Source organism: Cheilinus undulatus, linkage group 11, assembly GCF_018320785.1.
Source record: "Cheilinus undulatus linkage group 11, ASM1832078v1, whole genome shotgun sequence".
Taxonomy (NCBI): Eukaryota; Metazoa; Chordata; class Actinopteri; order Labriformes; family Labridae; genus Cheilinus; species Cheilinus undulatus.
In genome coordinates this window covers 50,717,389-50,727,961 of record NC_054875.1, presented here as the reverse complement: position 1 = coordinate 50,727,961, position 10,573 = coordinate 50,717,389, and the positions used below count along the sequence as shown (strand labels likewise).

General features: G+C 44.7%; 1 long non-coding RNA gene across 2 annotated transcripts in view; it reads right to left on the bottom strand.

Moving 5' to 3' along the window:
• Nucleotides 1-997: 997 nt before the first annotated feature.
• Nucleotides 998-10,573, bottom strand: part of LOC121518131 — an 11,985-nt gene continuing 2,409 nt past the window's right edge. Inside the window, exons 1-3 of one of the 2 annotated variants that reach the window (XR_005992624.1) lie at nt 5,171-5,334; nt 4,554-4,771; nt 998-1,231 (exon numbers count right to left, since the gene is read on the bottom strand). This is a non-coding gene — a long non-coding RNA (uncharacterized LOC121518131). Of the gene's footprint in view, nt 1,232-4,553; nt 4,772-5,170; nt 5,335-10,573 lie in introns of those variants that run through there. The other variant, XR_005992625.1, reaches the window with a different exon arrangement.

Genomic DNA, 10,573 nt, shown 5'->3' with positions numbered 1-10,573 from the left:
TTTCAAACCCCAGGATGTTTTTAGGTATTACAGTGAGATCTATCCCTGTTATCTATAATGCAGCAGGACACAAAGAGACAGACCGGCCCACAGAATCATCCGGACCCCTGAAAATCCCAAATAATGGGCCCTCCCCAGCTGTGACTCAGCACTAATATTCATTCATTTTTGACACTTTTAACCCTTTCATTACTTCATTTGGACATTTCTGAAACATTTTCTGCCACTCAACTTATTTTTGATCATTTTTGCCACTTTGGCCCATTTTGACCCTCTTTAACCCATTTTTACTGCTTTGCCAGGCTATTTTTGGATCATTTTTGATACCTTTTTCCCTCATTAAAACAATATTTCTGATCTCTAACCCCTTTCAAACCAACTTAAACCAACATTTTTGCCCCTTTGTGCCACTCTAATATCAATTGTTGCCACTTTTTAACCCTTTTTCTTTTCTTTTCTTGCAGCATTTTTGCCACTAATAACTCCTTTATTTTACCTTTTCCCTCTTTTATCATTTTTTAACCCACATTTTAACCTCTTTTCCTGCACATTTTGCCCCTTTGTGTCACTCTAGTATCCATTTCTAACCCTTTTTTGCAGCATTTTTGCCACTAATAACTCATTTTTTAGACTTTTTGCCACTTTTTTCCTCTTTTACCAATTTTTTTTTTGTGCCACATTTTAACCTCTTTTTCTGTACATTTTTACCCCTTTGTGTCTCTCTACAACCCCTTTTTCCACTCTCTAACCCCTTTTCATCACTTACATTTTTGACACATTTCTGCCAGTCTTAACCCATTTTTAAAAATATATTTTCTTATTGCTAATGACGAGTGAATTTCTGTAAAAACAGGTCAAAATCAGATCCTTCTAAAACTATTTCAATATTCATTTTATTGGATGGATTTAACAGCTGCAGACATTTGACGCCAAAACACACTCCTAAAACCAGAACATCTTCTTTTGCTCCTTTTCTGAATTTAATGATCTTCTGGGGGCCGGACAGAAAGCTTTGGGGGGCCTGATTTGGCCCTTGGGCCACCAGTTGATGATCAGTGTCCTAAAGTATCAACTGGTCCAACATTAGGGCCCACAGTCTTCTCCTTAATGGCGAACCACAACCCACATTTCCTTACTTTTTCTATCATAATCAAATATTTTTAAGAATAAAAGCAGCCACTTGGACTTAAGATGGAACAGAAGATCTGACACGGAGACATGGAGGTGTGTCCTACAAAATAAAAGCATATATTAGAGTTTATTCCACACACAGCAGCTACAATCATCTAACACTGAACATAAAACATGAATGCACATTAAAATCGAAATATAAGGTCCTTTAACAAAATAACTTAGATTTTTTTAATTTTTATTTCTGTGCAAAAGAGACTTTTAATGTGAGAAAATGTACAGAACTTGATCCAAATACAGAGGATAATGTTCATGAAAACATGATCGTGACTCAGCTCGGTCACAACTTTTACTCCTGCTGATGTGAGCTGAGGATGCATCCAGAAGGTTCTGACTGAATCCCTCACAGACCAGGATTAAAGAACCCTCCTGCGTTTTCCTTGTCTAGAGCAGATTGCATGTTTAAACAAACTTCCCATCATTCCCTGCAGCTGCAGGTCACAGAGTCTATGGTGGTCCTCTCTCTCTCTAAATTTAAGTCAGACTCTTCGCTGCGTTCCAGACGAGAGAATATGTCTCACAGAACCATCTTTTCTTTTTTTGCTCCCCTGATTCTTGTCTGCAGCCAACAGTCTCCTCCAGCTGAAGATCTAGAGAGCAGAGCTGGCAGAGCCCTCAGAGAGCTGCCTGAGAATGATGGAGCTGTATTTATGATGGGATGTTTCACACCTTTGGAGGACCTTTGTGAAGACTGGGGACTCTTCAGTCAGTTCTGTGAGAGTCCTCCTGAAGAGAAGTCTCGCTCCAGGCGTCAGCATGGACCGACTGCCTCAGGTTGTCTAACAGGAGTACCAGTGATGAGCAGGGATTTCCTGCTAGTCCTGAGGGCTTTTCCCTGCTGCAAGGTCAGGAGTACTCCCTATGTGGGTCTTTCTAAAGTAGGTGTCTAGGTGTGATGCAGTTTAAAGGTGTGGGGGGGCGAACCCTGCACCCTGAGGCGTCCATAGCCGCTGACATACTGTAACAGCTGTTCTACTCCTGACAGCCTCAGCTCCCCAGTGTCAACCTTGGTTTTGGTGTGCATGTTGAAAATGAGATAGTCCAGAACACCTGTATGGGGGCCATGACTCAGACCTGGTCTGCATGTCTCAGGCCTGATCTGCACATCTAAGACCTGGTCTTCACATTTCAGACCTGGTCTGCATGTCTCAGGTCTGGTCTGCACGTCTCAGACCTGGTCTGCATGTCTCAGACCTGGTCTGCAAGTCTCAGACCTGGTCTGCATGTCTCAGGTCTGGTCTGCACGTCTCAGGTCTGGTCTGCACGTCTCAGGTCTGGTCTGCACGTCTCAGGTCTGGTCTGCACGTCTCAGGTCTGGTCTGCATGTCTCAGGTCTGGTCTGCATGTCTCAGGTCTGGTCTGCATGTCTCAGACCTGGTCTGCATGTCTCAGACCTGGTCTGCATGTCTCAGGTCTGGTCTGCACGTCTCAGGTCTGGTCTGCATGTCTCAGACCTGGTCTGCAAGTCTCAGACCTGGTCTGCATGTCTCAGGTCTGGTCTGCATGATTCAGGTCTGGTCTGCATGTCTCAGGTCTGGTCTGCATGTCTCAGGTCTGGTCTGCATGTCTCAGGTCTGGTCTGCATGATTCAGGTCTGGTCTGCATGTCTCAGACCTGGTCTGCATGTCTCAGACCTGGTCTGCAAGTCTCAGACCTGGTCTGCATGTCTCAGACCTGGTCTGCAAGTCTCAGACCTGGTCTGCAAGTCTCAGACCTGGTCTGCATGTCTCAGACCTGGTCTGCATGTCTCAGACCTGGTCTGCAAGTCTCAGACCTGGTCTGCATGTCTCAGGTCTGGTCTGCATGTCTCAGGTCTGGTCTGCATGTCTCAGGTCTGGTCTGCACGTCTCAGACCTGGTCTGCATGTCTCAGACCTGGTCTGCAAGTCTCAGACCTGGTCTGCACGTCTCAGGTCTGGTCTGCATGTATCAGACCTGGTCTGCACGTCTCAGGTCTGGTCTGCATGTCTCAGGTCTGGTCTGCATGTCTCAGACCTGGTCTGCATGTCTCAGGTCTGGTCTGCACGTCTCAGGTCTGGTCTGCATGTCTCAGACCTGGTCTGCATGTCTCAGGTCTGGTCTGCATGTCTCAGACCTGGTCTGCATGTCTCAGACCTGGTCTGCATGTCTCAGGTCTGGTCTGCATGATTCAGGTCTGGTCTGCATGTCTCAGACCTGGTCTGCATGTCTCAGACCTGGTCTGCATGTCTCAGACCTGGTCTGCAAGTCTCAGACCTGGTCTGCAAGTCTCAGACCTGGTCTGCATGTCTCAGACCTGGTCTGCATGTCTCAGACCTGGTCTGCAAGTCTCAGACCTGGTCTGCATGTCTCAGGTCTGGTCTGCATGTCTCAGGTCTGGTCTGCATGTCTCAGGTCTGGTCTGCACGTCTCAGACCTGGTCTGCATGTCTCAGACCTGGTCTGCAAGTCTCAGACCTGGTCTGCACGTCTCAGGTCTGGTCTGCATGTATCAGACCTGGTCTGCACGTCTCAGGTCTGGTCTGCATGTCTCAGGTCTGGTCTGCATGTCTCAGACCTGGTCTGCATGTCTCAGGTCTGGTCTGCACGTCTCAGGTCTGGTCTGCATGTCTCAGACCTGGTCTGCAAGTCTCAGGTCTGGTCTGCATGTCTCAGGTCTGGTCTGCATGATTCAGGTCTGGTCTGCATGTCTCAGACCTGGTCTGCATGTCTCAGACCTGGTCTGCATGTCTCAGGTCTGGTCTGCATGTCTCAGGTCTGGTCTGCATGATTCAGGTCTGGTCTGCATGTCTCAGACCTGGTCTGCATGTCTCAGACCTGGTCTGCAAGTCTCAGACCTGGTCTGCATGTCTCAGACCTGGTCTGCATGTCTCAGACCTGGTCTGCATGTCTCAGACCTGCCTGTTATCCTCTGCAGAGACATGGTGGGTTCCTAGCTGTAGTTTTGTTATTCTTTATTTGAAATGGCGATGTTTGATGCTGAATAAGCAGATTTGTAAAATGAATTTTGATAGAAGTGCACCCCTATCCTGGAACATAAGCGAGTCAGTTAAGCCCCGCCCTTTTTGTCGAGCTGATGTATTTTTGTTTGCATCATTAAAATGAGTGATTGAGGGGAACGCCCTCTGACCTTGGTCTTTGTAGTCTTTTATGAACCTCTGACAGCAGGACGTGCTCATTCTAGCAGGATTAGATCTATGTAGCCATTAAAGGTTTGTTCTGTGTGTTTCAGATCAATAACGGCTGCTATCAGACTCTGGATTCAGGAAACGCCCTCTTCTCCTGATGTATGGAAGTCACCTCTGACGCCAGGAAGCTCCTCTGCTCCACATGGATCTTTGGAGTCTCAGTCATGGATCATGTGATGCAGGAAAAGTCCACTCACCTTGATGTGATGCTGTTCGTGTCGACCCAGGAAGAGTCCTTTCTACTCAGAGGAGATCTATGGAGTCTCTGCTGGTGCTGACCTCAGACAGGAAGTGTCCTCTCTGCTGGATGGATGGAGCTATTCTTATCGGAAAGAAAGCGAGCCGAGCTCCTTCTTCCTTTCTGTTGGTCGGTGAGTCAGTGAAGCTTCATCAGCAGACTGCCTGGTTTCAAAGCCTTAAAAAAACAAGATTTTAAAACAGAGACTGATAAGATGAAGACGCATTCTCGGTAATGATGAGAGCCAGGAAGATTTGAGTCTGCCGACAGGATGGCATCATGGGAAAACACTGAAAACAGGAGTCTGTCTGTGATTGGACAGAGGCCCTGCAGCAGATTATCAGGTCTGTGTGAACATTAAAGATCTGATTCATATTAAACTGAATCCAGGAGACAGACGCTTCTCCTCCTGCTTCCCTGTTGGAGACGTCATTGAGAAACAAAGACTCTAGAATAGTTCCTGGTATTTTACTGATGAGTTCATCGCTTCGTGATTATTTCCACTGAATCCTGCTGACACCCCTCCCCCCGCATGTTACAATTAACATTTCATCATCAGAAGATGAGAGCTTTTACGGTTTAGAGTTTTAGCGAGTCAGTCTGACTGGCTGCCAACATTCCAGCCGGGACCACGCCAGGAGACAGGAAGTCAGGAACAAGGTGATGATGATGTCGTCATCCTGGGACAGAGAATAAGGCCGTCGATCCCGTGTGGCACCGGTTAGGCACACATCCAGATATTCTCCACCCTGCAGGAGTCAGTGATGAGAGGGAGAGTCAGCCTGAGAGTCAGATCTGAGAGGAGGAAGAGAGGAAGACCAACATGACAGCAAAAGTCATGAATGACAGGACACGGTAGTATCTCCGTACTTATGGAGCTTTTAAAGCACTGAGCATCAGCTGGCGGCCAGGGGGCCACATCAGGCCCCCAAAAGCTTCCAGTCCGGCCCCCAAAAGATCGTTAAAGTCAGAAAAGGAGGAAAAGAAGGTTTTAACAGTATCCTTTGGCTTTAAATGTCTGCAGCTGTTAAATCCATCCCACAAACAATTGAAATAGTTTAAGAATGATTCAACATTTGATCTGTTTTTAGGTTGACAGAAGGTCTGCAAAAATGACCTTACAAAGTGGTGAAAAGTGGTGAGAGAGTAGCAGAAATGGAGTTAAACTGGAACAAAGGGACAAAAAATTGGCAGAAAGGTGGTGAAAAGAGGAAAAAAAGGGGCAAAAGGTATCAAAAACTGGTAACACATGACAACAAACGTAGAAAAAAGTAATGAAGAGTGGTTAAAAAGAGGCAAAAATTGGTAAGAGTGGCACAGAGGCGATGTGCAGGGAAAGTGGTTTAAATGGGTTCAGGTATGGCAAAAAATGGGTTAAAAAGGCACAAAGTATCACAATGGGTTAAAAGTGGCAAAAAAAGGTTTAAAAGTTGAAAAAAAAGTTGAAAAAATGTAATGAAAAGTGGTTAAAAATGGCAAAAATAGAGGAAAGGTGGCAAAAATAGATGAAAGAATAGCACAAAGGGGATAAAACATGTAGGAAACACGGTTCATAAGGGGTTAAAATCATGCAAAAATTGGGTTAAAGAGGCAAAAAAGTATCAAAAAGGGGTTAAAAGTGTCAAACGTGGGTTAATATTAGTGCTAAATGACAACTGGGGAGGACCTGTTCTCTGGGATTTTTGGGGGTCTGGCCAGTCCTGTTGTCAGGTCTGTCTCCTCGTGTCCTGCTGCGTTAGATCTCACTGGTCATGACTAAAAATGTCCCGTAGTTTAAAGGTAAATACAAATACTACTGCAGTAATCTATCAATCAGACCAGAATGTTCATTTAATTATTGTGTGTTTGAAAGTCCGGCCCCCACAGTTTGTGTTGAGACTAAGTCTGGCCCTTGTGTAGATGTGGTTGATGACCCTGCTCTAGAGAGTTTGCTTGTTGTTCCTTTACCTCACTGCTGATCAGACGTGTGGAGCATAAAGTCTGGAATATAAACCAGTTTCCTGCATGTGAACCTCAGACATCACATCATGCAGCTTTGCATGCATGCTGTCCACCCTGCATCTGAGAAATGACATTATTTATTATATTTAATATTTCATCTCTGCCTGGGAAGAGCAGAACATCTAGCCCTTAAAGGAGGAGCATTTGAAACTCTGTTATGGATATTATTTATTATATTATTTTATTGCCACTTTTATCTAATTTTTGTAACTTTTAACCCATTTATCTTCTTCAAAATAACAATTTCACCACATTTTCCACCATTTTTTTGCCACTATTAACCAATTTTAACCCATTTTATTTTTATTTTACCCATTTTAAGAAGGCTATTTTCTACACAAATGAATCAATGAAGATATTTGTTTATTGGTAAGAGTGGTTATTATTCAGGTCTAATACAAAATATGGTTTTCACAGCTTAACCTCACAGTGGACCATGGTTTTGCTGACCCCCCAGTTTGGCTGGGTCCCAGAAACCTCCCCCTTTATCCCCCTTATGGACGGCCTTGTCTCCACATGACTGTCCTAGAATGTTCCTGGCTGTTCAACCACCCTCAGGTCCAGTGGGGGTCCTCGGTCTCTGGCACCTTTATTTTGGGGGTCGGGGGCTGAAAAGGTTGAGAAGCCCTGCACTAGTGGACCGTCAGAATACAGGAACCAGTGTGACCAGGCTGATTTGTGATGTGATGCTTGCTTTTCTCAGGAGCAGTTAGAATACGCTGCTACAACAGTCTGTAGGCTACAGTCTGATTCTAGGATCTTCCAGAAGACTAAAGGTTGAAACCATCTCCCTCTGTGGCTCCTTATTGTGTTAAGTCCACAGTTTGCAGGTTCTGTGCAGCTGTGTGGCTGATTTTTATCCATGCACAGTTCACCAGCCAGGATCTGCAGCTGTGTGGGTGTATTAGTGTCCATGCTATAGGGAACTAGCTCATCTATGATGGCCTCATTGATGCTGACAGTTACATACAGAGTTTGGAGCTGCATGCAGCATCATAATATGCACTGTGCACTTTCTCTAGTTATTGCCTGTTTGCAGCATCCAAGTATTGTTGTATAACTTTGTTGCGTTACCTGCCAACAGCCAACAGAGTTGAAAGCATTTTTTGGCCAAAAACTGAACCTGTAAGGTGTGGATGTGGCAGGTGAGTCTGCCTGAGGGTGCCAGAGCAGGAAGGAGGATTGACAGAACCCCAGCTCTGCTCTGGATGTCCTTATAACCAGGAGGAAAAACAAACAAGTCCACACCTTTAGGGCGGAGTAAGGTGGATGTGCCCACGCCCACATTTCACATTAAGTCTGATGGGAGGAGTCAGGGGGACAGGTTTGACACGATTTACAAATCACTGTATCCTGTTGTTATTCACGTTTAACACGACGTCCAGACTTTTATGAAATAAGTGTCTGAGATCTCTCTCTTTAAAAATGATGAAGCTGTGTGTTGATTAAAGCGGCTGCAGCAGGTCTGTCAGAGTTTCAGAGTTAAAGCTCAGATATGGCAGATATTCCCTCCATCCCTCCTTTTCATCTCTCTCTCGCTCTCTCTCTCTCTCTCTCTCTCGCTCTCTCTCTCTCTCTCTCTCTCTCTCTCTCTCTCTCTCTCTCTCTCTCTCTCTCTCTCTGGCAGTAAAGAGAGCTCGCCGTGTGTTTGGCTGTGTGAATGTAGACAGCTCTTAGCGGCTTCATTTCTGTGTCGGAGTCCGGTTTCCTCTTGACCAGGTCACAGCAGGACTGAAGTCCGCTGGTCTGCTGCTGAGCTCTGGTGTGTGTCGGCCCTGATGTCGGTGTGTGTGTGTGGGTGTGTGTCGGCCCTGATCTTCGTGTGTGTGTGTGCATGGTGGTGTGGGAAGGCAGTGGCAGACCCACTCCCACACGTTCCCCTCTCACACTCCAACAGCCTATATGAATCCACCAGACTGCTCCAGTACTGCTCCTAAAAACGTATTCTTAGTTAAACTTCATGCATTTATCTAAGATTTTTTTGTTTCTCTTTGTTTCATCACAGAAAAACAAAGACCATCCAACCCTGCAGAGCAGATGGACTGTCCAGATTCCATGTCTGTCATCAGGCTGATGCATCCTGCAAAGCTCCACTCTGAACAACTGTATCATGTCTGACAACAGATCTGACCAATCAGCATCATGTGTGGAGAATGAGGCAGTAGCTATGGGCGGGGTTTAGATGAGAGGGTAGCAATGATGAGGAAACTTCCCATACAAAGCACCTGGAAAGGTAAGTCTCTGAAGGTGATGGACGAAGACTCAGTCTGTCAGAGCGACAAGAAAGAACAAGGAAGTTAGCGTGCAGCTCCAGTACTAGCCTGACAGCAGCTGCTGCAGTTTATGGACGATGGAGCTTGTTGGTGGATAAAAACCACGCTGGAGCCGCTCAGTCGAAGAGCAAAAACATCTCTGCCAAGAGAACCTGTCAGTGTGGCTCTGTGGGTTTTTAATGAAGAATGTGGATTGGTTCTGATTAAACTGCAGCTACATCAGAGCTACATCAGAGCTACATCTGAGCTAAATGCTACACCTGCAGCAGCCATGGCTATCACCTTCCTGTCCAACCTCACCTTAGCCATAGCTACAGCCTCGTTCTCCTCAATGATGCTGATTGGTCAGATCAGATTAGCAAGATGGATCTGCCTAACGACAGACGTGGAATCTGGATAGTCGGTCTGCTTGGCAGGGTTACGCAGATTTATCAGGGACTTGGCTGACTGGCATGGCTTAGAATAACTCTTATAACCTGTAGATTCAGACCAACAAACTCATGAAATGTTTGAGTTTTGTCCTCAATAACTTGGATTTGAGATGTGCTGCCTTTTCCAGAACTGTTGAACTATTTATCGTCTTTTTAAGTAACACAAACGTCATGGTTTAGTGTTTATCTACAAGCATCTTCATTCACTCAAAGCTGAAACATCAGAACAGAAAAAAAGCTTTTACTGTCATTTCACATTGTAGGTAAAGTTTCCTGTGCTTCCTGTAGTAAAAAAAAGACCCAAGACAAGAATAACATACAGACACTCAGCTGGTTAAAACTTGGATGAAAGATTTTTGAGGCAGCATAAAAGAAAAGAGTGTTTTATATGTGCAGTCTGCAGTATTACGCACCTTAAAGCAAGGATAAGGATGAAAGGGTTAAATAAATGTTGAGGCATATTGCACCGTTGTTATTGCACAGGATGCTTCATGTATGAGTGACAGTACTGCACCTTTAAGTTAGACCAGGGCTTTCCAAAGTGTGTGAGAGTGAGCCTCCCCTAAATGAACTGGTCCATCTGGTGGACCCCGACCCACAACAATGATTCACACTGGAAAAAATGAAACAACATTTCAAACATTTATGTCTATTTTAAACATTTTAACATTCATATATTTTGGATATTTTGGTTTGTAAATGTCCTTAAACATCTGCCTCTCCCTCTTATCCAGTTAGAATGCCATTCAGTACTCTTTTTCATATTTTTTGGGCCATTTTACAACTTCTTTTTGCTTCTTTTTCCCCATTTTTTCCATGTTTATCCCATTTTTGCCCTTTTTCACCTTTTGGCCCATTTAAGCTACCTTTCATCATTAAATAACCCTTTTTTTTTTTGCTCATTTTAGTGACATCTTTTTGCCACTTTTATCCCTATTTTGGCCAATTTCACCCATTTTTCTGTCACTTTTGTCCGTTTTAGTCTTTTTTGGCCTTTTTTTAAACCACTTTTTGCCCATTTAAGTCACTTTCCACTCATTTTTTGTCATTTCTGCTACTTTCTGACCGTTTTTTTACCCATTTTTTTGCTGCTTTTTGACCATTTTTGCCACCTTGAACCTATTTTTATTGCTACTTCCAGCTGTTTTCGCCTCTTCTTTCCTCTTAGATTGTGGCTCTTGCAAAGGTATTTTCAATCATTTGTCTCTTTGGTTGAGTAACACTGCTCTATAGCATAGTCCTTATAGTAACTATAAGTTTATCCGTTTAGCTCC